The sequence below is a fragment of the Astatotilapia calliptera genome, chromosome 17 (assembly GCF_964374335.1).
Source record: "Astatotilapia calliptera chromosome 17, fAstCal68.1, whole genome shotgun sequence".
Lineage (NCBI taxonomy): Eukaryota > Metazoa > Chordata > Actinopteri > Cichliformes > Cichlidae > Astatotilapia > Astatotilapia calliptera.
Genome location: NC_137438.1, coordinates 6,689,181 through 6,712,859, shown reverse-complemented (window position 1 = coordinate 6,712,859; position 23,679 = coordinate 6,689,181). Strand labels below are relative to the sequence as shown.

Genomic DNA, 23,679 nt, shown 5'->3' with positions numbered 1-23,679 from the left:
CGCTTGGGTAGCGTAGGGTTCCCTGACGGCTGCCTCAGGAGGGTCTTTGGCCACTGGGCTGGGGGTATCCCGACCCCCTCACCAATCCTAACCCTAACCACACGGGACATACAAAAACAATTGGACACAACACATCCTGACCCTAACCACGTACAATCTGAATAAAAACAATTGGACATTATACAAAAGTCAACATTATACATTATACAAAAGTCAAAAAAGACAAACACATAATTAGGACAAAACAATAAAAGGAGGAATTGGAGGACACAAAACAATTGGACATAATACAAAGGTCAATAAGACAAACACGTAATTAGGACAAAACAATAAAAGGAGGACTTGGAGGACACAAAACAATTGGACATAATACAAAGGTCAATAAGACAAACACGTAATTAGGACAAAACAATAAAAGGAGGAATTGGAGGACACAAAACAATTGGACATAATACAAAGGTCAATAAGACAAACACGTAATTAGGACAAAACAATAAAAGGAGGACTTGGAGGACACAAAACAATTGGACATAATACAAAGGTCAATAAGACAAACACGTAATTAGGACAAAACAATAAAAGGAGGAATTGGAGGACACAAAACAATTGGACATAATACAAAGGTCAATAAGACAAACACGTAATTAGGACAAAACAATAAAAGGAGGACTTGGAGGACACAAAACAATTGGACATAATACAAAGGTCAATAAGACAAACACGTAATTAGGACAAAACAATAAAAGGAGGAATTGGAGGACACAAAACAATTGGACATAATACAAAGGTCAATAAGACAAACACGTAATTAGGACAAAACAATAAAAGGAGGACTTGGAGGACACAAAACAATTGGACATAATACAAAGGTCAATAAGACAAACACGTAATTAGGACAAAACAATAAAAGGAGGAATTGGAGGACACAAAACAATTGGACATAATACAAAGGTCAATAAGACAAACACGTAATTAGGACAAAACAATAAAAGGAGGACTTGGAGGACACAAAACAATTGGACATAATACAAAGGTCAATAAGACAAACACGTAATTAGGACAAAAAAATAAAAGGAGGATTTGGAGGACACAAAACAATTGGACATAATACAAAGGTCAATAAGACAAACACGTAATTAGGACAAAACAATAAAAGGAGGACTTGGAGGACACAAAACAATTGGACAAAACACAAAAGTCAATAAAGACATACATATAATTAGGACAAAAAAATAAAAGGAGGATTTGGAGGATACAAAACAATTGGACATAACACTAAAGCCAAAATGAGAAACACATAATCGGGACAGAAAAATAAAAGGAGGACTTGGAGGACACAAAACAATTGGCCATCACACAAAAAAATCACAGAGGAGGATATAACAAAGACAAAGGAATGTGGGACAGGATGGTTACACAGAGAGGAATAAAATCATAAAGTCACGTAAAAACCAAAGGAAAGGACAAATAGGAAGGGGGTGCCATAAATATATCAAAAAAACGTAAGACAAATACTGGAAAGGAAACTAAAGAAGGGGGTGCCATTAAAATAATAAAAACAAAGAAAGCCAAAGAAAAGACAGGACAAAACATTAAGAATATTAAACAGAAAAATAATGAAACGGAAAACCCAAGAGTGGGAGGAGACAGCACACTATAAAAGCCAAGGGAGGCACACAAAAAACACACACAGACACGTTGGGCCAGCCTGAGGAAGGCCTATAACCGGCCGAAACGTCGCGACGGCCCAATGACACAGAAACACATTATTAAAACACAAAACAACAAAAAAATAATAATAATTATAATAATAACCTACTTACGGGTAATTTTTGGAAACGGGATAGGGACATCATACCAATCCGTTGGACGATCACAGCCTCTTGGGGCATGCTATGGGGGACCTTGACGCCCGGGATGGGAACAGGTATGGACAGTGCATTGGAGCCCGGCCCCCTTCGGGGACCGGACTCCCAACTTGATTTCCCCTAACCGGCCAGTGCCGCCTGTCCGCCCGCTTGGGTAGCGCGGGGTTCCCTGAGGGCTCCCTCAGGAGGTTCTTTGACCACTGGACTGGGGGTATCCCGACCCCCTCACCAATCCTAACCCTAACCACATAGGACATACAAAAACAATTGGACACAACACATCCTGACCCTAACCACATACAATCTGAATATAAACAATTGGACATTATACAAAAATCAATAAAGACAAACACATAATTAGGACAAAACAATAAAAGGAGGAATTGGAGGACACAAAACAATTGGACATAATACAAAGGTCAATAAGACAAACACGTAATTAGGACAAAACAATAAAAGGAGGACTTGGAGGACACAAAACAATTGGACACAATACTAAAATCAATAAAGACATACATATAATTAGGACAAAAAATAAAAAAATAAAAATAAAAAAAATAAATAAAAGGAGGATTTGGAGGATACAAAACAATTGGACATAACACTAAAAGCCAAGACAAGAAACACGTAATTGGGACAGAAAAATCAAAGGAGGACTTGGAGGACACAAAACAATTGGGCATCACACAAAAGGTTACAGAGGAGAACATAACAAGGACAAAGGAAGGTGGGACAGGATGGTTACAAAGAAAGGAATAAAATCATAAAGTCACGTAAAAACAAAAGGAAAGGACAAATAGGAAGGGGGTGCCATAAAAATATATAAAAAAAAACGTAAGAAAAATACTGGAAAGGAAACTAAAGAAGGGGGTGCCATTACAATAATAAAAACAAAGAAAGCCAAAGAAAGGACAGGACAAAACATTAAGAATATTAAACAGAAAAATAATGAAACGGAAAACCCAAGAGTGGGAGGAGACAGCACACTATAAAAGCCAAGGGAGGCACACAAAAAACACACACAGACACGTTGGGCCAGCCTGAGGAAGGCCTATGACCGGCCGAAACGTCGCGACGGCCCAATGACACAGAAACACATTATTAAAACACAAAACAACAAAAAAATAATAATAATTATAATAATAACCTACTTACGGGTAATTTTTGGAAACGGGATAGGGACATCATACCAATCCGTTGGACGATCACAGCCTCTTGGGGCATGCTATGGGGGACCTTGACGCCCGGGACGCCTTCGGGGACCGGACTCCCAACTTGATTTCCCTTAACCCCAGTGAAAGGAACCCCAAGTAAAACTCAAAATAACGGCCATAGACACAAAGAAATAAACAAAAATGAAGGTCATGTGTATAATTAGGAAAGGAGGGTATGTAAGCCAAAGGAAAGGAAGCAGGAATTAGGACCAAAAGGAAACAGAAGGCAAAGTAAGGGTAGGAAAGGAGAAAGGAAAGGAAATGGATAGTGTTAAGCAAAAGAAAGCAGTGGAAAAAAGGAAAAACGGAAAGTCACATATATCCGGCACTTTGGATGCTATGCAGTGGGGAGGAGCCAAAAGCTATAAAAGGAGGGGGCAGAGAGGAGTCTCCTTTATTTGAATTTGTCCAACTAAAGCTGTGTTGGTCTTCTGGGGGGTGGGTTCCCCCTGTATGAGGTCTGTCGCCTCCATGCACCGTTGTAGCTGAATGGCGGGGGAAGATGCCCCCTCAGAAGAAGCCCCATGAAGTGCTGTGGGGAATCTCCTCACCCTCTGGTCTCTCGGAGTCACTTGATTGGGCCCCGGCCCTCTGATGATGCGTTCCACTCGATCATGCGACTGTCCTTTGGGCTGTGCTTTGTAAAGATCTCCAAGGCCAGATCCTCATAGGCCTGCTGCTGTTCAGGATCAAGACTCTCCAGGGATTCCAGCTTAATAAAGGCCTGTGAGCAGGTGCCAAAGGCGCGGTTGGCTGCAGAGCAGACAGCAAGCAGAGAATAGATGTCCACAGGAGGGATCACGTCCTCATACTCACGCAGGTGAAGAGCTTGTCGCTCTCTTTTCCAGCTCTTCCAGGTCATGAAGTCAGCAGTTTAACACAGGAGATGCCCACACTTCCCATTCCCCGGCCAGCTTCTCCTGCTCTTCTGTGAAGACACCGGCCCAGCCAAGAGATAATCTCTTCAACATGGTTCAGCATTGGCGTCTCCTCCCGGCTGAACAAAGAAAAAGTTTAAGCTGTTTTATTAACAGAATTATTTATTTACGTGAAAACAGATACAAAGAACCTAAGTATTTTACACTTCTTATAGTAAAAGTCAAAGATTAGGGTGAATCTTGTTTTGGTAGCTCCTCTGTAGCTGCCTGTTCAGGAACTTTAACTTTAAACTTTAAGCCTGAAAGTAGTTAAAATGATTTAACATTTCTCTGTTTTCTATGAAAATAACTTATATTTTCTCATCTTTTGTTCTCCTTTTACAGTATAGGAGTGTGGCACAGCGGGCAGCAGTTATATTTGCTGATTTCTTGATCATGAGCGCAGTGTTTGCACACATGCAAATCCAACAACTGTACTCCTGGACAGGCAGACCAGTTACGATGCAAGTGCGAAATTTTTCCTCCATCCTGACAAAATAAGGAGAAAAAAAACAAAAGACAGAAAGCTGCTTCAGGTCATACTGTCATCAAAACAATGCACCAGTAAAAGGGCTACAAAGGAAAGCCCAGAAGTTTTGCAGAGGCCACTGATTCCTGCTTTCGGTGCTCCATTTTAAACGTGTTTAACTTCGGTTCTGGTTTTGAGTCGTGGCTGTTTTCTCGTTTTGTAGTTCTAGATTTAGTTTATTTCATAAACCTAAGGAGATGAATCACAACACAACATTTGGGGCTAATAGCTGCAGTTTCTCTAATGACCACTAGTCCTCACAGACTTCCCTTGTTGGTTACTTTGCAGTAATTACAAGGTAACTGTATCTGTTCATTGCACTGCACTGCTTAGAGATGAAGCTTGCTAATCAACTAACCAGCTACAAACTTTATACTCCACCATGTCTTTCAACTATCATCGCCAAAATCAACATAACAGTAAAATAAAATAAAAAAAAGTTTACATCTAGACATAATTTTCACAACTTTGGGAGATGACGCTGCTCTCAGTTTGATGATAGAGTTTGAAGTTAATTAGCAATAAATCTCACTTCCTGTAGATGTACAGGGGGAGTGGCAGGTCTCAGATCGCCGTCTCTTCCCTCCTCCGTCCTACTGAAGAGTGGCTGTTCACCTCCAATCGGGTCAGACGTCGTAGCAGTCGTAGTTTTGGGTGCGGTGTAAGTTGTGGGTGGAGCATGGACTTGTGCTGTGACAGAAACGGTCCGGCCAGTAGTGGCCTGCAGTGCTGTGGGTTGTGTGTGCAGAGAAGCTGATTGTGATGCTTCCGTCTCACCTCTTCATGTGCTTGTGGCTGATGATGTGGTTCCGTCGACCCAATAGGTGTCTGCACATCTGCCAGCTTCGCCACAATGACAGCCTCAGCTTGCACCAAAGATTCAGGCTGCAGACGGCGGCCCAGATTCCTTTTGGCCCAGGAAGCCGCTATCTCGAACGGGCCTCTCCAGTACTGTTCAGGAAACTCAAAAAGAGTCTTAACTATCTCCTCCATACATTCATTATAATGGTTACGAAGGGTTATGATAGTTGTGCGAGCCCAGTTCTTAGCATTGCCCTCAATTAGAGTCTGCACTTCTCTATTGGGGATAGCTGGCTTAATAACAGTCATTAAATTATTAGTTATTCTGTTCAGAGAGGGAGGAGGAATGTCCCCCGAAACATTCTTTAAATGGTGCACTATCTTAATGAGTTTATAAATAATGCGAACCTTTACTGAGAAGTCAGGATCATCTGACTGTATTTTCTTCTTTGGAGGTTCGGTCCGGACCGTTCGGGAGGAATTGGCATACCGTTTATGCCGAGTTGGTTCCCGGTCCCGTTCGGGTCGTTTTCTCTGGTGGGAAGCGTGGCGGTCCACGATCCGTGGCTCTCCGTTCCATTTTCGCTGCCGCGGGCGGAAAAAGTCTCCCTCATCTCCATGTCTGCCCCTCCTGGAAAACGGGCCGTAGGTTGTGTGATCGCTGCGCAGGGGGGACGGTGTCCGTCTGTTCGACCTTCCACGGCCTGATCCCTCTACGGTGGCCCCTAGAGACAAAGCACGTACAAACTCCAAAACACTTACAAATTCCAAATAGCACGCACAAACTCCTCAACACGTACAAAATCCAAAACACGTACAAAATCCAAGACACGTGCAAACACCGAGACAGGTACAAAATCCAAAACATCTACAAAATCCAAAACACATGCAAAATCCAAAACACGTGCAAAATCCAAAATAGGTACAAATCCAATACAACACTCACACTGCATGGTCAGAATTTTCTATCCTGCCTTGTACTAATGGTTCAAACTGCTGGTGGTGTTCTGGTTTTTCTTGGCACAAATTGGGTACCACCAATTAAGTATTGTTTAAATATCTCAGCCTGCCTTAGTTTTCCCCTCATAGCATAGTTTCAGGAAGGCCATGGAAACATTCCTCCTCCCATTTTTGTCCATATTGACGTGACAGCATCGTATAATCGACCATACTTTGCTCATCAAAAATTAAAGCAGTTCTGAAAGCAAAAGAGAGTCCGATCAAACTCTAGTAAGGTGTATCTAATGAAGTGGCTGGTGAGTGAATTTCAGTATGTAGCAGAAGGAGGCTAAAATCACTTCCTCCTACTTGAAATCTCATTCAATTTTCCATTTCAGTTTATTTCCAGCACGACCGTACTGCGAAGCCAAAAGTCTCTTTGAAATTTCTTCTTTTTATTAATGTTTCCCTTGAGAAAGTGCATTGTGATTCTTTTGTGAACCAACTGCATCATCTGTGAAAGCTGTAATTTGGCTGCACAGGAAGACACCAAAAAAACATGTAAACAAAAAGAAACGGCAGAAACAGATGTTTTAAGAGGGAGCGGGGCGCGTGTGCACGAGGCCGTGCATGAGGCCGCGCTCATGCCAGCGTGTGACTGGATATACTAAGTGTCTGACATGCGTTTTGTGCCAGCAGTTTTGATTCACAGGACGCCGCATGGAACATGGCAGCGAGCCTCGCCATAATGTCATTGGGGAAAATCATCCAGCTTCGTCTCTTTTGATCCTGCAAGAATCAAACGAACTGAAAAAAATTCATAGAGGTTTTATCCAATAACCGGGGAGACGTTAAAACAAAACGAAGGAAGCATGCCAGACACAAAGAAAATTTTGATTTGGGCAGCGTTAGAGTGCCAAGAACATGAAAATGTTTTATGGAACGTATTTTGATGCTGTCTAAAAGAATTTTGTAGAACTTGGTTTTTATTTGCCACTTAAGGCCTCCTTTAATTTTATTTGCATGTTCATATTAGAGGATTGGCATTGTGGGTGCGTTTGCTGCTGGTATCGAATTAGGTGACTTTAAAGTATCATTTAACAAAAACCACTTACAAAATATGCAAGTCTTTTTAGACAGCATTATTTAAGGGAGAGTTCAAGTAATCGACCAAGGTCACCAGAAGACAGAATTCATTCTCGCTTTATACTCCTGGATCTGCTCTTTTCTGAACTCAGCTGTTTCTGTCAAATTTTAAGGCCCACTTACAGGGCAGAATGACTGTAATCAGAAGTTAGTGAAGGTGGGCTCTGATTATGCAGCTACCTTTGGAAACTATTTGTTGTGATATTTTGATACCATGGTAGCATTTACAGGATATTGTTTTATAGTGATATTATACAGGAAAACTGTTACTTAATAAGGCCCATTTACTAGTTGTTTTTCTCTTTCTCTCTGACCCAAGAATTGATGTGTAAGACTCACAGGCTGGTACCCCAAGGTCGAAAATACCACAGAGACGAGACCACTTCCTTACTCCCATCCTCCCTTCTTTATCTCTTAGAAAAAGGCTCGTTAAAGGCCAGGTGGTTTGTTTCAGAATTCACTAATGAAAGAACTCTGTATTCTATGTCTAGGAGTGTATTTTGCTGGAATGATCATAAATTGTAGCTGAACTGATAAACTACACAAAGGATACTTCTCTGCTCACAAGGCAGGAAGATGTTTCCTTATTTGGTCTGTACCGGTTTGAACTGAGAATCTGCTGACACACGAACCTTTTTCCTCTATATAAGCTGTTGTATACTTAATAAACCTTTGAGTTGGTTTGGGATGACAACCTAGAACAGTCTCCGTGTCTTCTTGTTCTTCCAAACTACTCCCGGTACTCCGGCCGGTACCGTGATTGCCCGTTGATCATGCATGAGAATATTTTAATTTTGTTATATGTTAAAGGATGAACTCTGCTTATTGGTGCCCATGCCTTAGGAGGAAAAGCTCTATCTACGGACAGAGATTTCCTTCACTATTCTAATAGTTGTCAAACACTATTGTTATTGATGTATATACTGAGGGGGGAGGTTGTCAAACTTCGTCTTTCTAACTTAATTATAGACTAGAAATCAGATCAATGCTTTCAATGCATTTTGTCTGTCAACACAAAAAAACAGCAGGTCCAATTTCATGAAACTTGGTGGAGTGATGCACTGTGGGCATTCTGTTATGGATCTGGATGATTTTTATTCGTTTTCCTCTAAAACTGAATGAATGGCACAGGTTTCGCATTTGTTAACATTATGAACCAAACCCTGTTTGCTCATTAAAGTTGTTGTGTGTGTAAGTGAAGTAACCCACTTTCTCCAATATGAGCATCAGTGTATTAGATGCTATATAGAGACAAAGCACTGTGTGCGTCAGTGTCTGCTTTGGGCCCCAAACTCTGCGCGCAAGTGTGTGTGTGTGTGTGTGTGTGTGTGTGTGTGTGTGTGTGTGTGTGTGTGTGTGTGTGTGTGTGTGTGTGTGTGTGTGTGACGGCCCAACAGTCCACATTCCAAACCGTGGACTGAAATATTCAAATATGGACCATGTGCGTGTCTACAGTTGGGTGGAAAAGCTTTCTAGAACAAGAGAGATCTGAGCTTTAAAGGCTCATATTAAATATTCATTTAGTTCCCCATGAGACCTGTACCAATAAAATGGAAAATTACAGACCAGGCCATGTTATAAAGTGAGTGATTACTCAATGAATATGCTTTATAGGACGTCTTAGGGTAGCTCTTTGCAAACCAGCATTGAATTGCTGTAGCTGGACAAACAAATCATCGCTGTGTTTTCCACTTTCAAAACTGCATGTGCAGACTTCAGTATGAAGTAGGAATGCTCCATACACTAATATGTGTCTTTAGTTAAAATAATTATCAGAGTAAATATTAAACAAAATTACAGTGTATATTATCTTTTTGGTTCATAAGACCTGCAAGTTGCATGTTTTACTAACCTAAACCGATGAGGTGCTTGTGACACATGCACGAGCAGGTCTTTCTTTAGTTTTAAAGTTCCAGCAATATGTAAAATGCAATTCTCTCATAATCTGCAAGTTGTCTGTGGGATCTGCTCACAAACGAACTTATCTGAAGCTGTCCCTTGTATTGTGGTAATGAATAGACTGACAGAGAGAAAAATGGTTAGAGGAAAAGCGACTTACGTGGGCTCTTTTGGCAGAGACGTAGGGAGCGGATCTGGATCTGGAAAAGAAGACAAGGGGATTTTTTTACTACAGGATAAACAATATTGTTTCCAGATTTTTCTCTGTGCAAGCTGCCAGCTACAAGAAGAATCAGCTGAGATGAGTGCTGCTATGAGGAGCCAGATCTCTAGGAAAAGAAATAGAAATAGGTGGGGGGGAAATGGACGGCAGTAAGTTTTTAAAAGTTTGGCTGTTTTATCAGTTTGAGATGCACAGATGCTTAGATGCTACTGGTAACAAAGTCTTCTCACCGAACTTGACAAACAGCACGCCCGTAGTGGAAACAGAGCCCTGGATGTTGGTGGCCACACACTGGAAGTATCCCGTGTCAGTAGTGTCCAGGATGCGGAGGCGTGATCCAAACAGCATGGACCTGTAGGAGACCCGCCGCGGCTCCTGTACCACAGGAGCGTCGTTCTTAAGCCAGCGCACAGTGGGTGGTGGGTTTCCGGAGACACGACACAAAAGCTCGGCCGTCTGGCCCACGGAGGTGGTTATGTTGTTCATGGGAGCGTCGAGGCGGATGAAGTGAGGTCCTGGTAGGCAGTGTAGGTAGGATAAAAGAATACGAGAGAGAGAAAGAAGAGACAGATGGTGATCATGTGGAGGTGACTAGAAGAAAAATGCCCTTTGCATGCATTCTTTACAGATTATGAAATGTATGTATTTTCTTTGTTCTTTTTAAATGTACTTAAAGATGTTTGTAGTGCAGTAAAAACAACTGCAAAGTGCAGGTTTTTGCTTTTTTGCCCTGTTGAAGCCAAAGCCAATTTATTATACCTGATACACACACACACACACACATATACATATACATATATATATGTATGTGTATGTGTGTATATGTATATATGTATGTACGAACAAGACCATGAATGAAGAAAATCAAGAAAATTGTACTACACAGCCCAAGAACGATGACATAAATCAAACAACACTTACTGTACTACCTCAGAGCCAGATATTAAATAAAACATGCTGCTGTGTGAAAAAGAAACGCGGTAAAACAAACTCCGTGTTTTCAGACACACATATTCAGAGCCTGGTTTCACAAGTTATTTTGTGGTTGCCACTGTTGTGACACCTAATTTCTCTTTTCATCATGGCTGTATGATGCCAGAGGGTTTCCCCCTCAGATTTATGTGTATGAGCTCATGAGGCAATATCACCTGCGTTGCGGTCTTCGAAAAAAAGAAGAATCATCTTTTTCTTCAAATCGCTTAGAAACACGCTATTTAACATCATTAAAGTCCTGGTTAAGGTCAGGAATAAGGTTATGGTCAGGGCTAGGGATAAGGTTAGGTTTAGGGCTGGAATACAGGGCTGGAACGTCTATTACCGCGGGAGCGTCATTGCACTGGATTCCAGCCATAGCCCGCCGCGTACCATAAGAACGCCGAAGGTCTCCTTTCGCGTTCCTCAGGAACGCTGCGGGACGTGACAAAACGTCGACATGTTACACCTCGGGAGTGAGAATGGGCTGATATAGCACATCATAGACATATGAAGATTTGGAACAAGTCCTATAAATAATTCCATAACATATAAACTTCAGTCTCTTCTATATACATTAAAACAGCGGTCCCCAACCTTTTTTGCGCCACGGACCGGTTTATGCCCGACAATATTTTCATGGACCGGCCTTTAAGGTGTCACAGATAAATACAACAAAATAAAACTAGTACCGGTACCGGAAAAAAACAAGATTTATTCATAACACACGTGAAAGACCCAGGAAAACAGAGTTAACGATAAAAACGATAACAAAATAACGATAAAAACTCTGAAAACCATTTATTTAAAATGACTGGTTCCCAGTGTTTCGTGCCTGTTTTCAAACAGTCAAAACAAACAGCTCTTGATTACTGTTATGAATGAGAGGAATGATTACAGCGAGCAAAAAGTGCCTCGCCATCTAAACCAATTCATGAAGGGTAATGCTATTAGAACACACTGCAATACAAAGATGAACTAAATCGTGATTCCCTCCAGAAACGTATTTTTCCCCTTAAGCTGGTCAGTAAAAAAAAAAAAAACTATCTGGAGGGCCACCTAAGAGTTTAATGTGCAGGAAAAACATTGGTCTTAATGTCATGAAAAACCTCTGGAAAGTTCTCTCAACCCCAAAACCTGTGTTAGGTATGCAGAAATGCTCCTGGTTACACAAACTGGCCAAGACAAACAAATAAGGAAAAGCACATAGGCCTACAGAAGAATCTCAAATGAAAAATGATGTGTGTGAATAGAGAGGTTGATGGGTATAAATAGAGGCGCACACTTACTTGTGCGAGTACACCAGCACTCAGATTTTTACTACTGTATTCCATGCAAGATTAACTTCAAGCTTTTCCAAGGAATGTTAACAGAAAAATGTTAGAGAGCGGTCAGAAAATTAACCGTATCAACATCGACATCTATGGAGGTGAACATGCTGGTGATAGAAGAACTGCATAAAACAGTGCTCATTCATATTACAGCCTTGTTTGAATAAACTTTCCTTGGGTTGGAGTGCAGGCCAGCTTTCTTTCACTGTGAGCATCCCGTGTGTCATGGTCCCTGTGCCTCCCCGGCCAGCCCAGTGTGGCCACAACTGTTTGTTGTTTCTCCCTCGCTCTGTCTCTCCTACCTGTCTGCCTGGGCGGAGCTCTGATTGGGCTCCTGCCCTTGGCCCACGCACCTGCAGCTGATCGAGTGAATTGCAGTTCTCTGGCTCTTAAGGCTGGGGCTCTGAGCTATTCGTCGCTGGAATATTGAGTAACTCTCGTTAGTATTGCCTGGCTTCCTTGCGATTCTACTGTTCCCATGTTTGCCTTCAACTTACCCTCGTCTGTGTAAACAGGTTTACCTGGATCAGCCCTTTTGTGACCCCTGGACCCCGTGAGCAGGAGAGTGAGCTGAGCTGCTTGTGTGGAGACTGTTTGGACGAGGAGCAGAGCGAGTGCGAAGAAGTGTGTCTCCCCAGCCTATCGATCCCCGGGACCCTGGTGTTTCCCCCCCCTTCACGTGTATATAGTGCACCAGTGTGATTAATAAAGTGTCGTTGAACTGTGCTACTTCAGTCTGCGCCTGAGTCCGTTCCACACCCGTGACAATTCATCTGTGCTTGTATTCAAGTTTACAGCAAATCATCTGAGAAATGCCTTTGAACTGGTGCCTGTTTCTGGGCTTTTCTTTTGACACAAACTGCTCACAAAGAAGGACGAATGCTTTAGGGAACAAAAGCTTTGGAATGTATTCTGCAAGTACAGGTCAAACGTAATAGCCTCATTGTTTTATAGCAATGCTGAATTAACTTATGTCACTGCAGGACAGTGCAGCCAGTGGGGCTAATTGTTATAGTCACTGTGCACGACAAGAAAGCATTTGACATGGTGAACTGCTGCCACGGTTTTAGAGAGACGTCTGTTTGTAATTAGAAGTAGTTGTTCTGTTTAATTTGGGGTTTTTCTCCTTTGCTTCTGCGTAGAAGACGACCAATCTGCACATCGAGAAGCTGTCCTGTCTTCAGCTAGGAGTCCTTCTCCAGCTGCTGCACATGCTAACAGGCAAAACATCAGGGAGTAATACAAGCTTTTAATGCTTATGTGAACCACAGGCGTGCTTATAATGTATCAACCTGCAGTGAGACTGTAAAAGCAAAATCTTTCTTGATTTAATTTTCAGTGCACAAATAATAACAGATTCAGGAATGTATTCAAGGAAGAGACTGGCAAAGAAAGAGTGGGATAGTCAGGGAGCTGAAGGAAGGAGTACTAAAAGGCTAGGTGCACAGCAAAGAGAGGTGTCACTGGCACAGGAAAAGGCTTGTAGTGAGTTGTATGTGAGGCTGGACTAGGGTTGCCAACTCCCTGAAAAATAAATAAGGGACACCTCGTGGCCAGGGCCGGGCGACCCAGTTGTCTTCACCCTTCCCAGTGTGGTGAATTTTCTAGCTCTTTTTTTGTGTGTGAAATTATTTTTTTAACCATTTGACTTGAAGTTGATTTAAGTACATGCATATTCTATTCTTTGTGATATGAACTCATGTCAAACAAATGATCATTTAGCCATTTATTTTTAGCTCAAAATGACAACATTAACACAGTAAAACAGGTCTCTTTCTTAAACAGAAGCCTGTCATGCTTAACTTTTGAGAATATAAGTAAATCTTTCTTTAAAAGAACTCTGTCCTGCTTAACTTAAAATAATAGAAAACAATAGAAAGAAAAATATTCTTGTAACAGTGCACATTTAGTGCATTTAGTACAATTGGCTTCAGCTGAGGTATTATTTCAGCTTTTCTAATGCTAATCAGCTGCTCCTGTTTGTAAACCCGCTTGTTCCCATGATTACGCATCTTAACTCATCATCATTATTCATCTATGTATTACTTTTATGTATTAGTCATCTATTTGTTGTAATCATCTATCCTTGCAGTTGTTTATTACACAAAATAAATTATATTATCACACTTCTGGCCACATAGCGCTGATATTCATTGCACATGCCCATATTAACTTTTTCCAGCCAGGTGTTTTCCTTTTCCCATTCTTCCCTTTCTCTGAGGGGAACAAACATTGCTGCCCTAACGCTGGGCTTACACTGTGCGGTTTTTGGCCCATTTTGAGCCGATTTTTGAGTGATCGGCCCGATTTTGGCCTTCATCGTGCATCGTGTAGTATACGTGGGGTAACGAGAAGCAATTAACACCTCACGACCAGCTCCCGATCATCAATCGCTCGTGAAGGTGTCACCACAGGCGCTCACACTGCTCACGCGCAAACACGTAAACGTCGGTGAAAAAGACTGAGCAGCACATCAGTGCAGCGTGTGATCTGGACACAAGCGATGGAGGCACTACTTGTAGAACTTCGAAAAGGCTCGGATGAGCTTTCCAATGTGGCCTCACAAAATGATCACGACCACAACAACCGTGAAAATAGTTGGATTTACATTGCTGCTCAATCACAGCTGCCTGATCAATGTTTTTCATTAGCAATTTAGCAAAGTTGATGGTGGTGGTGTGTGTGTCTGTGTGAGTGAAAGACAGAGAGAGAGAGGGAGAGCGACAGATTTTCTGTTATAACCTTCATTTTATGGAGGCACAGTGTGAGCACTCAGGTCGCATCAGAGCATCGGGCGGTATAGTGTGAGACCTGCATCGTGACCTACCAACGTCTAACCCCTGCGAGTCAATCGTGCAGTTTGAGCAGGAGCTGAATAACGTGACTGAAAAAATCGCACAGTGTTTGCCCAGCTTTAGGTGTACTGTCGTCCGAGACTTGCACCGCAGTGTCAGCGTTTGTTTCCCTGTTGGCCATGCTTGTTGTTGTGGTCATCTGTTGTCTTCCGGTATTTTCTCCGTAAGCGACCTTTCCTCGACCAATGAGATGAGCGGTAATCTGAATTGTCATACTCGAATTGTCATAAGTGTGCTGTCAGCTCATTGGTCACAAAGCAGGAGAGGGGCTGGGAATTATGTTTTCCAACAAAGCGTTAATTCCATTAACATTTATAGACTACTTTTGATTCTCACTGTATTACGGGACAAAGTGCGTCCCTTATTAGCTCAATACGGGACGTGTACTTTTGTTTCGAAATACGGGACGATTCCGTATTTTAAGGGACGGTTGGCAACCCTAGGCTGGACACTAAGGAGAAAATGATTTTTAATGAATGGCAAGGCACATAAATTGTCCTGGAAGAGAGTAACCAAGTATAGAGATGGAAATGTGCTAATGTGAAGAATGTGTGTTGAGAAGAGAGAAGGAGTACTTTGGATGAAAATTGAATTAGAGAAGGAAGCGAGGCAACTCTGAAGAGGATGGAGACGGGAGGCATAGAGAGGGTAGGAGTGAAGGCTATGATAAGGTGCGAAGAGAGTAACTGTGGTGCTGGATTTGTGGATGCAGTGAAGGTGGACATGCAGGGGGTTGGTGTGACTGAGGAGGATGGTAGAAATAGAGAGATGGAGGCGGATGATCCACTGTAGCGACCTCTAAAGGGAGCAGCCGAAAGAAGAAGAAGCACAAATAATTCTAATCATGCTTTTCTTTTATTCTCAGTACTAAGCTATGTAAAGGAAGTCAAGGTTGTTTCCTCCTATAATCACTTTGTAGATGGTTTAGACTTGTTTAGATTGGTGCTCTGTCTCCCTTTATCCAAACTAAAACTTTGATGGGGGTTTTTTTTATCTTCACTAAACATTTTTTTGCTTTGTGTTTATTATTGTGCTACTGCAAGTATTTCATATATTAGTCAGTTGATTGTTACTGTAGGGCAGCTCTAGGACAATCCCTGATGTGATGTAGCTTGCTTTTATCCAGCAGATACGACATCTCATGAGGAGGTTCGAACCCTGTACCCTGACCTTCCCACTGACGCACAAAGTCTGGACATCCAGAAGCAGGCCCTTCTACGTGAACAACAGCACAACAGTTTCTATTTCTTTTAATATTAGAAGTCAGTTATTCATTAATGAATACAAATGGTGACTGAAGTTATTTAGACAGGACATTAAACAATAAACTTCCAATAAATTATGAACAATGTGTGACTGAATGTGTTCAGTGAAAGACTTTGAAAATATCGCAGCATAAAACCAGTGTAAAAGTACTCAGACTACTTTTGGGGGTATTTATTTGATGATGCAACCAGAAAATGTGCAGGTTGTGAGTTTAACATTTTCAACACTGGAGAAGAAGTACATGTACACAGACTAGCTAATGACAAACATTTTTTTTAAATTAACCTTTATTTAAACAGGTTGTTCATTTTTCTGAGCTTACCTGGTGTCTAGTTTCGGTGGCAGTAGCATAAGCAGAGAAGACCCAGACCTTACTCTCCCGAGCCAGCTCCTCCATTATTTGGGGGACACTGAGGCATTCTCTGCTGAGTGCTGTGATCTCCCCAACATGTCCTGGGTGTGTCCTGTCTGTCCTGGTGGGACATGCCTGGAACATCTCACCCAGGAGGCGCTCAAGAGGCACCCTTGTCAGATGCCTGAACCTCCTCAACTGGCTCGTTTAGATGTAGAGGAGTAGCAGTTAACTCGGAATGAGACAGACAGCACCTACTGCTGGGGTGGGCCTACAGGAGGGAGAGCTCATGTCGTCTCTTCAGGACACATCACTGGACCCCAAGAAGCTCTCCCCTGAGCTCCCTTTGGCTGCTGGGGTCGGCATACGTTCAACTTTAAAATCACTCTTGGTTCTTGGCTAGCTTTGTGTTAGCATCCTTTGTGTACTGATGCTTGCAAGAAGCTAAAGTTGCTTTGGCAGAATTTTCTTTCTCATATATGCACACATAAGGAGAGAGATGTTTTATAAGCTTTAGTCATCACCGTGCACTTTTCCTGATTCACACAAAATACAGCAATCTGGCACCTTCCCACAGGGTCTTGCACGAGTATTAAACATGTTCATTTGTGCTTTGGACTGTCACCAGATTTCTTCTAGAAGTTTCTTGCCAGTCAGCAACTATCTTGGCAACACCACTTGAGTTTGTGTGTTGCATGCTAACACCATTATCATATGTGTAATAATACTAAAGCTTCATCTTATGCACACACAAAAAACAAATATGGCTCCTTCGTGCAGGGTTTTCTGGTATGTTCATTTATGCTTCCCAATTTAAAAAAAAGAAAAAAAAAAGAAAAAGCAAACTTCTTGCTTCTCAGCCACTGCGGCCACATCCTCACTGTTTTTTAGACAGTTATATAAACATACTGTGAGTGAGTCATAAGCTTAAATACAATAGTTGAAGGAACAAAAACTTAATGTTTAAAAATACCAGTCAAATCTGATTAAAGTAAATAAATAATAAGTATACAATGTAGTTTTAAGACTTATCTCAATGTTTCGTAACATTAATGTTCTATGAACTCGTGAGTCCAGAAATCTGAATGTCATGAAAAGTATTTATTATTCGTGTATTATTATTTTACAATACAAGGTTGTTTTTCTCCTGATACTTCATGCAAACCACATTTCTCCAGGCCGGTCCTAATCAGCTTACTCAGTATCACTAGATCCAATGCTGCTCCTCCAGCACAGCACACAAAAGTAGGAGAGACCGGAGATGCCATGGCTTAGTTAGGAGACTGTTTGCTTCAAGGCCACTAGAAGGTGCTGCCATAAAACTACAATAAATGAATTGACCTTTTGACCTGCTCACACTCTTTTATGCGAAACCCTGCTGATGTTACACACACACACACATAAAGAGATTCTAGGTCTGACCAACCGTCTCCGCCGTGGGCAAAAAGATGACAGTCAATAAAATTCTAAAATTTTATTTATAAACACAATGAATAATAGTTAAAAGTCCAGTGTCCCATTTAGGTACAAAGTAAAAACACACAGTCCAAGGCCAGAGCCAGCTATGCCACAAAGCCAGTTGCACTCCACACGTTGTTCACTTCAACAGGGGTAGCAATTGTCCTCTGAGAACCACCACCCTGTAAGTAGAAAGCCTGCACAGAGCGACAAAATAAGACAATTCACTATATAATTCACAGCCCATCCATCCCAAACATATCAGATCATTAGAGGTTTTGTCACATTACATACCTGCACTGAGAGACAAAATAAGACTAATGACGCTAAATTTAATTACGGGTCATGGACAGCCTTCATAAATGCTCATATTACTCACCCACACTGAATTCCAGCACAGGTTCATCTGGGTCCTGACTATTTCCTGCAAAATAACACAAACGTCATCAGAACATTAAGTCAGAGAAACAACATTTGGAGCTTTTGTACATGATAAATTATACTGCAGTAGTAAAACAAAGTCAAGCAGCAGTACATTTATTAAAATCACCTTCAGCTGTAATATTTAAACTGATTTAGTGTCAATTTAGATTATGTTTAGATTAAAATGAAACTAGTACCCTTGTAATGTCTTTTTAAATTAGAGGTAAATATTTGTATATTTTTTTACATAATATAATTATATTTACTGGATTTTCTCTCTATTGTAGTTTAGTATTATAGCTATTACTTGTTTTTTATTGACTTGTCTTGTTTTTACAATGATTTGCTTTGACTGCAGCCTTTAAAGAAAAGACTATCTGTTCAGTAACTATCCATCAGACTGGGTCCATGTTACCAGCCAAATGGGTAATAATTAAAGTAAGTTTTGAATTACGTATATTTGGGTGTTTAGGTGACACTTTTGCAAAAAAAAAAAATTATATAATTAGGTTTAAAAAAACTAAACATGTATGTATTTAAAAACAATAAGTGTGTTAGAATTACTACAGCAACAGGTTGTAGCTCACTGTACTGTTTTTGAGCACAACTTTGGTGCTTTTGCCTCATTTTTAAATCAGTGATCCCAGTAGCACAGTCTAAGCAGAGACCTCAGTGCTTGGCAAACAATCAATAGAATCAATATAATTATTAAAAAGAAACAAAATAAATGCCAACCATATAAAAAACATAAACTTAAAGAAAAAACTAAACTTGATTTTATGTCTTTAGGCTATTGTTAACAGCAAGCATGAGGTTAGTGCATATGTATTATTATTGGAAAGATTACTGCAAAGAAAAAAAAGTTGAACCAGGAGGGGGCGATATTGCTCTTCTTACAATGAGTTACATGCAGGCTATTACTTACCGTGTCACTCACATTTATTTCACAAATTAGCTGAACCCACTTAATTCGATTTAATTGTATTTATGCAGAGCTGAATCACAACAACATTCTCCTCGAGGTGGTATAGATTGTAAGGTAGAAAGTCTACAATTAAAAAGAAAAAACCTCAATACAGTGGGAAGGAACAACTCACTTTTAACAGGAAGCACCCTCTGGCAGAACCACGGTCAGGGAGCAAACTATCAAACTACGAGGTCTTTAAAATAAGGGTTCCACAGTGTCACAGTTTTCTGCATATAGTCGATTAATAAATGTTGAGAAAACAACTAATCGATTCAAATTTTTTATTTGAACAAGTATCAAATTGATTTTCACAGAAGCGTTCAATGGAACAAATACATAAATGGTAAACTGACTGCTTTTTATATAGGGTTTTTGTATTTTGCTCGTGCATTAAAAAGCGCTTTATACAACATGCCTCATTCACCTATTCACCCAAACATTATTACAAGCACCTTTTCTACAATTAAGCTAAACATGCATAAAATGTTAGCAGTGGAGATTTGGCACCTGAAAGGACCCCCTTTGATCCACTCCTAGTTTGAGTCTATTTACATTTAAATACTGATACTTCAATTTTGCCTTGGTTTGAGCTCCATATAAAGCAGGCAAACCAGAATTAATCACAGAAGGCGAAAAAACACTGAAACTACGTTTTAAGCTGCGAGCCAAACAAACCAAAGGTAACCGTGTTTTGAAAAGAGCTATGAAGAGAAACAGACAGACTACTGTAATTTCTCAATAAAATGTCGCTTATTATCGCTCACTCTCAAGAACAAAAACGTGAGTAATTTTCCAGTAGCTCACCATATTTGGGATCTTCTAACATCCACACTTCATGTTTAAACGGTGGTGCGGAGGCGGTGTACCGTCGCAGGACGGATGTAGCATTCAGCGCGGTGTGCCTTTTTTTCAGTTGCTAAGCAACAGATTTGTCCCGCCCCCTTTCGTTATGACGAGCCGGGCCAGTCCTTTGACTGGTGACGTTACAAAGAAACCGACCTTATATATAGACCTGGCTGTTCAGTTGAAACGCATTCATACAGCGGGACAGCAGCGCTTTAAACGTTCAAACACGGAGTTTAACACAAAACAACATTTTAGGCATAAAAAACAAAAAAGTGAAATGGCAAGCTCAAACTGTAACACAATGACAAATGATGAAACAGTTCAGACCAATCGGGATAATTCTACAGTACATGCTTTAGTATCCCTCTTGAATAACTTGTTCAGTGATTTTTCGTACAAGCAGTGGGAAGAGCTTACCTCAGGCTATCCGGATTGCTCCACCACTAAGCGGCTTGCAGGTTTTGTAGAGGACGTAATGGACCTGTGTGAACAGTCAGGAGCAGTATCACCACTGAGGTCTTCCCAGAACTCCCCTGTACATCACAACTGTTCTGTCCACACCACCACTGGCAAAACGTTTTTGTCACCTGTGAAATTTTTGGACGATTCTGCTGAGCAGGAGTTTGATACAGCACAGAATATAGATGCTAACAGCCAAGAAACAGCTAACACAGAAGAACGCTGTCAAAATGCTGACCAACACAGTGCTGCAAAAGCAGAAAACAATCCAATTCCAGATCCCCAGCAGCAGAAATCCTGTGTTGAACATGAAGCCAGCATCCCACCGTTAACAAACATAAGTCAAACGGAGTCATATAAAAAGATACAGAATCACAGATCTTCTGTAGACTGTGAGCCACCTGAAAACACCTTAGACTTTGAAAGGTGGTTAGAGACATTAATTCAGGCTGTGCTTTCAAAGCTTGGTAAACTTTTAAAGTGCCCTCATTCTCACCAAAAACGTTTGTTGGATCTACTCTTGGACAAATTCAAGGGGATGGATTTGCATTTAGACCGAAAAGTGCAGAATTATTTTGACTGCATTGCTAATGCCATTTTCACTGATATTTGTGACAAATTACATAAAGTGTCACTAATATCATTGGGGAGGAGTGGGGAGGAGGATTCAATGAATTTAATGGGACAACCAATGTTTAATATCATAACTACTTCAGTATTCCAAGAACACCTGTTGGCAGTAACAATTATCGATAGACTGGAATCATATGAAAAGAAAGAAAGATGCAGACTTTCAGTGGAAAGCTTTGTGGAAGGACTGATTTCCCGGGTTGCAAAAAAATCAGGCACAGTCTTCAGCATTGAAAATGCTGAAGCTATCTCCAACCGGCTTACCATGAAAATCTGGACTGAAATCAGGGAAGAATACGACAAAATCCCCCCAGAGAAGTTCAAGAAACTCAGCGAGAGGGTTTTCAAATCCCTCTGTAAAAGATGGAAGCATGCAGCGGTTATTGTCCAAGATCTTGATGAAGATATTGTTAAAACTTTCAAAAGAAAGATATTCACAGAACCAAGTTGCATATCTAAGTGCTTCTCATCGGTGCGTGCATTTTTTGGGAGGTTTAAGGGAGGAAACAAAGTTTCCCCTTTATAGTGACATCGTGATATCAACAGCAAGATATTTTCTAAAACTCACTGGACACTTTAAATTAGCTAGTTTTACATTTAGATCAGATCAAGTCATTTTTGAAATCCCCAGGAATGGTCGCGGCAGATGGCCACCCCGCCCTGAGCCTGGTTCTGTCGAAGGTTTCTTCCTCTTAAAAGGGAGTTTTTCCTTCCCACTGTCGCCTCGTGCTTGCTCAGAGGGGTTTGTTCTTTTGGGGTTTTCTTTTTAATACTGTAAGTTGTTACCTTACAGTGTGAAGCACTTTGAAAACACCATTGTTTCCTTTGGTGCTATACAGATTGAAGTGACTTGCACTGACAACATAACTAAGCTGGGACTTTAATTTAACATCAATAAAATTATAAAAATATTACATCTTGATTTCTGCTTGTTTTCATTGTCTGTGACTTAATGAATACAAATGTGTAATTTAACAGATTTATTATACCTGATACACACACGCACACACATATACATATACATATATATGTGTGTGTGTGTATATGTATATATGTATGTACGAACAAGACCATGAATGAAGAAAATCAAGAAAATTGTACTACACAGCCCAAGAACGATGACATAAATCAAACAACACTTACTGTACTACCTCAGAGCCAGATATTAAATAAAACATGCTGCTGTGTGAAAAAGAAACGCGGTAAAACAAACTCCGTGTTTTCAGACACACATATTCAGAGCCTGGTTTCACAAGTTATTTTGTGGTTGCCACTGTTGTGACACCTAATTTCTCTTTTCATCATGGCTGTATGATGCCAGAGGGTTTCCCCCTCAGATTTATGTGTATGAGCTCATGAGGCAATATCACCTGCGTTGCGGTCTTCGAAAAAAAGAAGAATCTAATTTAAAATGACTGGTTCCCAGTGTTTCGTGCCTGTTTTCAAACAGTCAAAACAAACAGCTCTTGATTACTGTTATGAATGAGAGGAATGATTACAGCGAGCAAAAAGTGCCTCGCCATCTAAACCAATTCATGAAGGGTAATGCTATTAGAACACACTGCAATACAAAGAAGAACTAAATCGTGATTCCCTCCAGAACCGTATTTTTCCCCTTAAGCTGGTCAGTAAAAAAAAAAAACTATCTGGAGGGCCACCTAAGAGTTTAATGTGCAGGAAAAACATTGGTCTTAATGTCATGAAAAACCTCTGGAAAGTTCTCTCAACCCCAAAACCTGTGTTAGGTATGCAGAAATGCTCCTGGTTACACAAACTGGCCAAGACAAACAAATGAGGAAAAGCACATAGGCCTACAGAAGAATCTCAAATGAAAAATGATGTGTGTGAATAGAGAGGTTGATGGGTATAAATAGAGGCGCACACTTACTTGTGCGAGTACACCAGCACTCAGATTTTTACTACTGTATTCCATGCAAGATTAACTTCAAGCTTTTCCAAGGAATGTTAACAGAAAAATGTTAGAGAGCGGTCAGAAAATTAACCGTATCAACATCGACATCTATGGAGGTGAACATGCTGGTGATAGAAGAACTGCATAAAACAGTGCTCATTCATATTACAGCCTTGTTTGAATAAACTTTCCTTGGGTTGGAGTGCGGGCCAGCTTTCTTTCACTGTGAGCATCCCGTGTGTCATGGTCCCTGTGCCTCCCCGGCCAGCCCAGTGTGGCCACAACTGTTTGTTGTTTTTCTCTCGCTCTGTCTCTCCTACCTGTCTGCCTGGGCGGAGCTCTGATTGGGCTCCTGCCCTTGGCCCACGCACCTGCAGCTGATCGAGTGAATTGCAGTTCTCTGGCTCTTAAGGCTGGGGCTCTGAGCTATTCGTCGCTGGAATATTGAGTAACTCTCGTTAGTATTGCCTGGCTTCCTTGCGATTCTACTGTTCCCGTGTTTGCCTTCAACTTACCCTCGTCTGTGTAAACAGGTTTACCTGGATCAGCCCTTTTGTGACCCCTGGACCCCGTGAGCAGGAGAGTGAGCTGAGCTGCTTGTGTGGAGACTGTTTGGACGAGGAGCAGAGCGAGTGCGAAGAAGTGTGTCTCCCCAGCCTATCGATCCCCGGG

The 23,679-nt window shown here is 41.1% G+C and overlaps 2 long non-coding RNA genes across 2 annotated transcripts; one reads left to right on the top strand and one right to left on the bottom strand.

The window, feature by feature from the left end:
- The first annotated feature begins 12,711 nt into the window (after positions 1–12,711).
- On the top strand, positions 12,712–16,040 carry LOC113008949 (uncharacterized). Its single transcript, XR_013902608.1, has 2 exons — positions 12,712–13,060; positions 15,824–16,040. It is a non-coding gene; the product is annotated as an uncharacterized LOC113008949 (long non-coding RNA).
- Positions 16,041–17,771: 1,731 nt separating this feature from the next.
- Positions 17,772–20,442, bottom strand: LOC113008952 (uncharacterized). The gene is made up of 3 exons (XR_003270098.2): positions 19,965–20,442; positions 18,150–18,194; positions 17,772–17,967 (listed from the first exon to the last, which is right to left on the bottom strand). It is a non-coding gene; the product is annotated as an uncharacterized LOC113008952 (long non-coding RNA).
- Between the last annotated feature and the right edge of the window lie 3,237 nt (positions 20,443–23,679).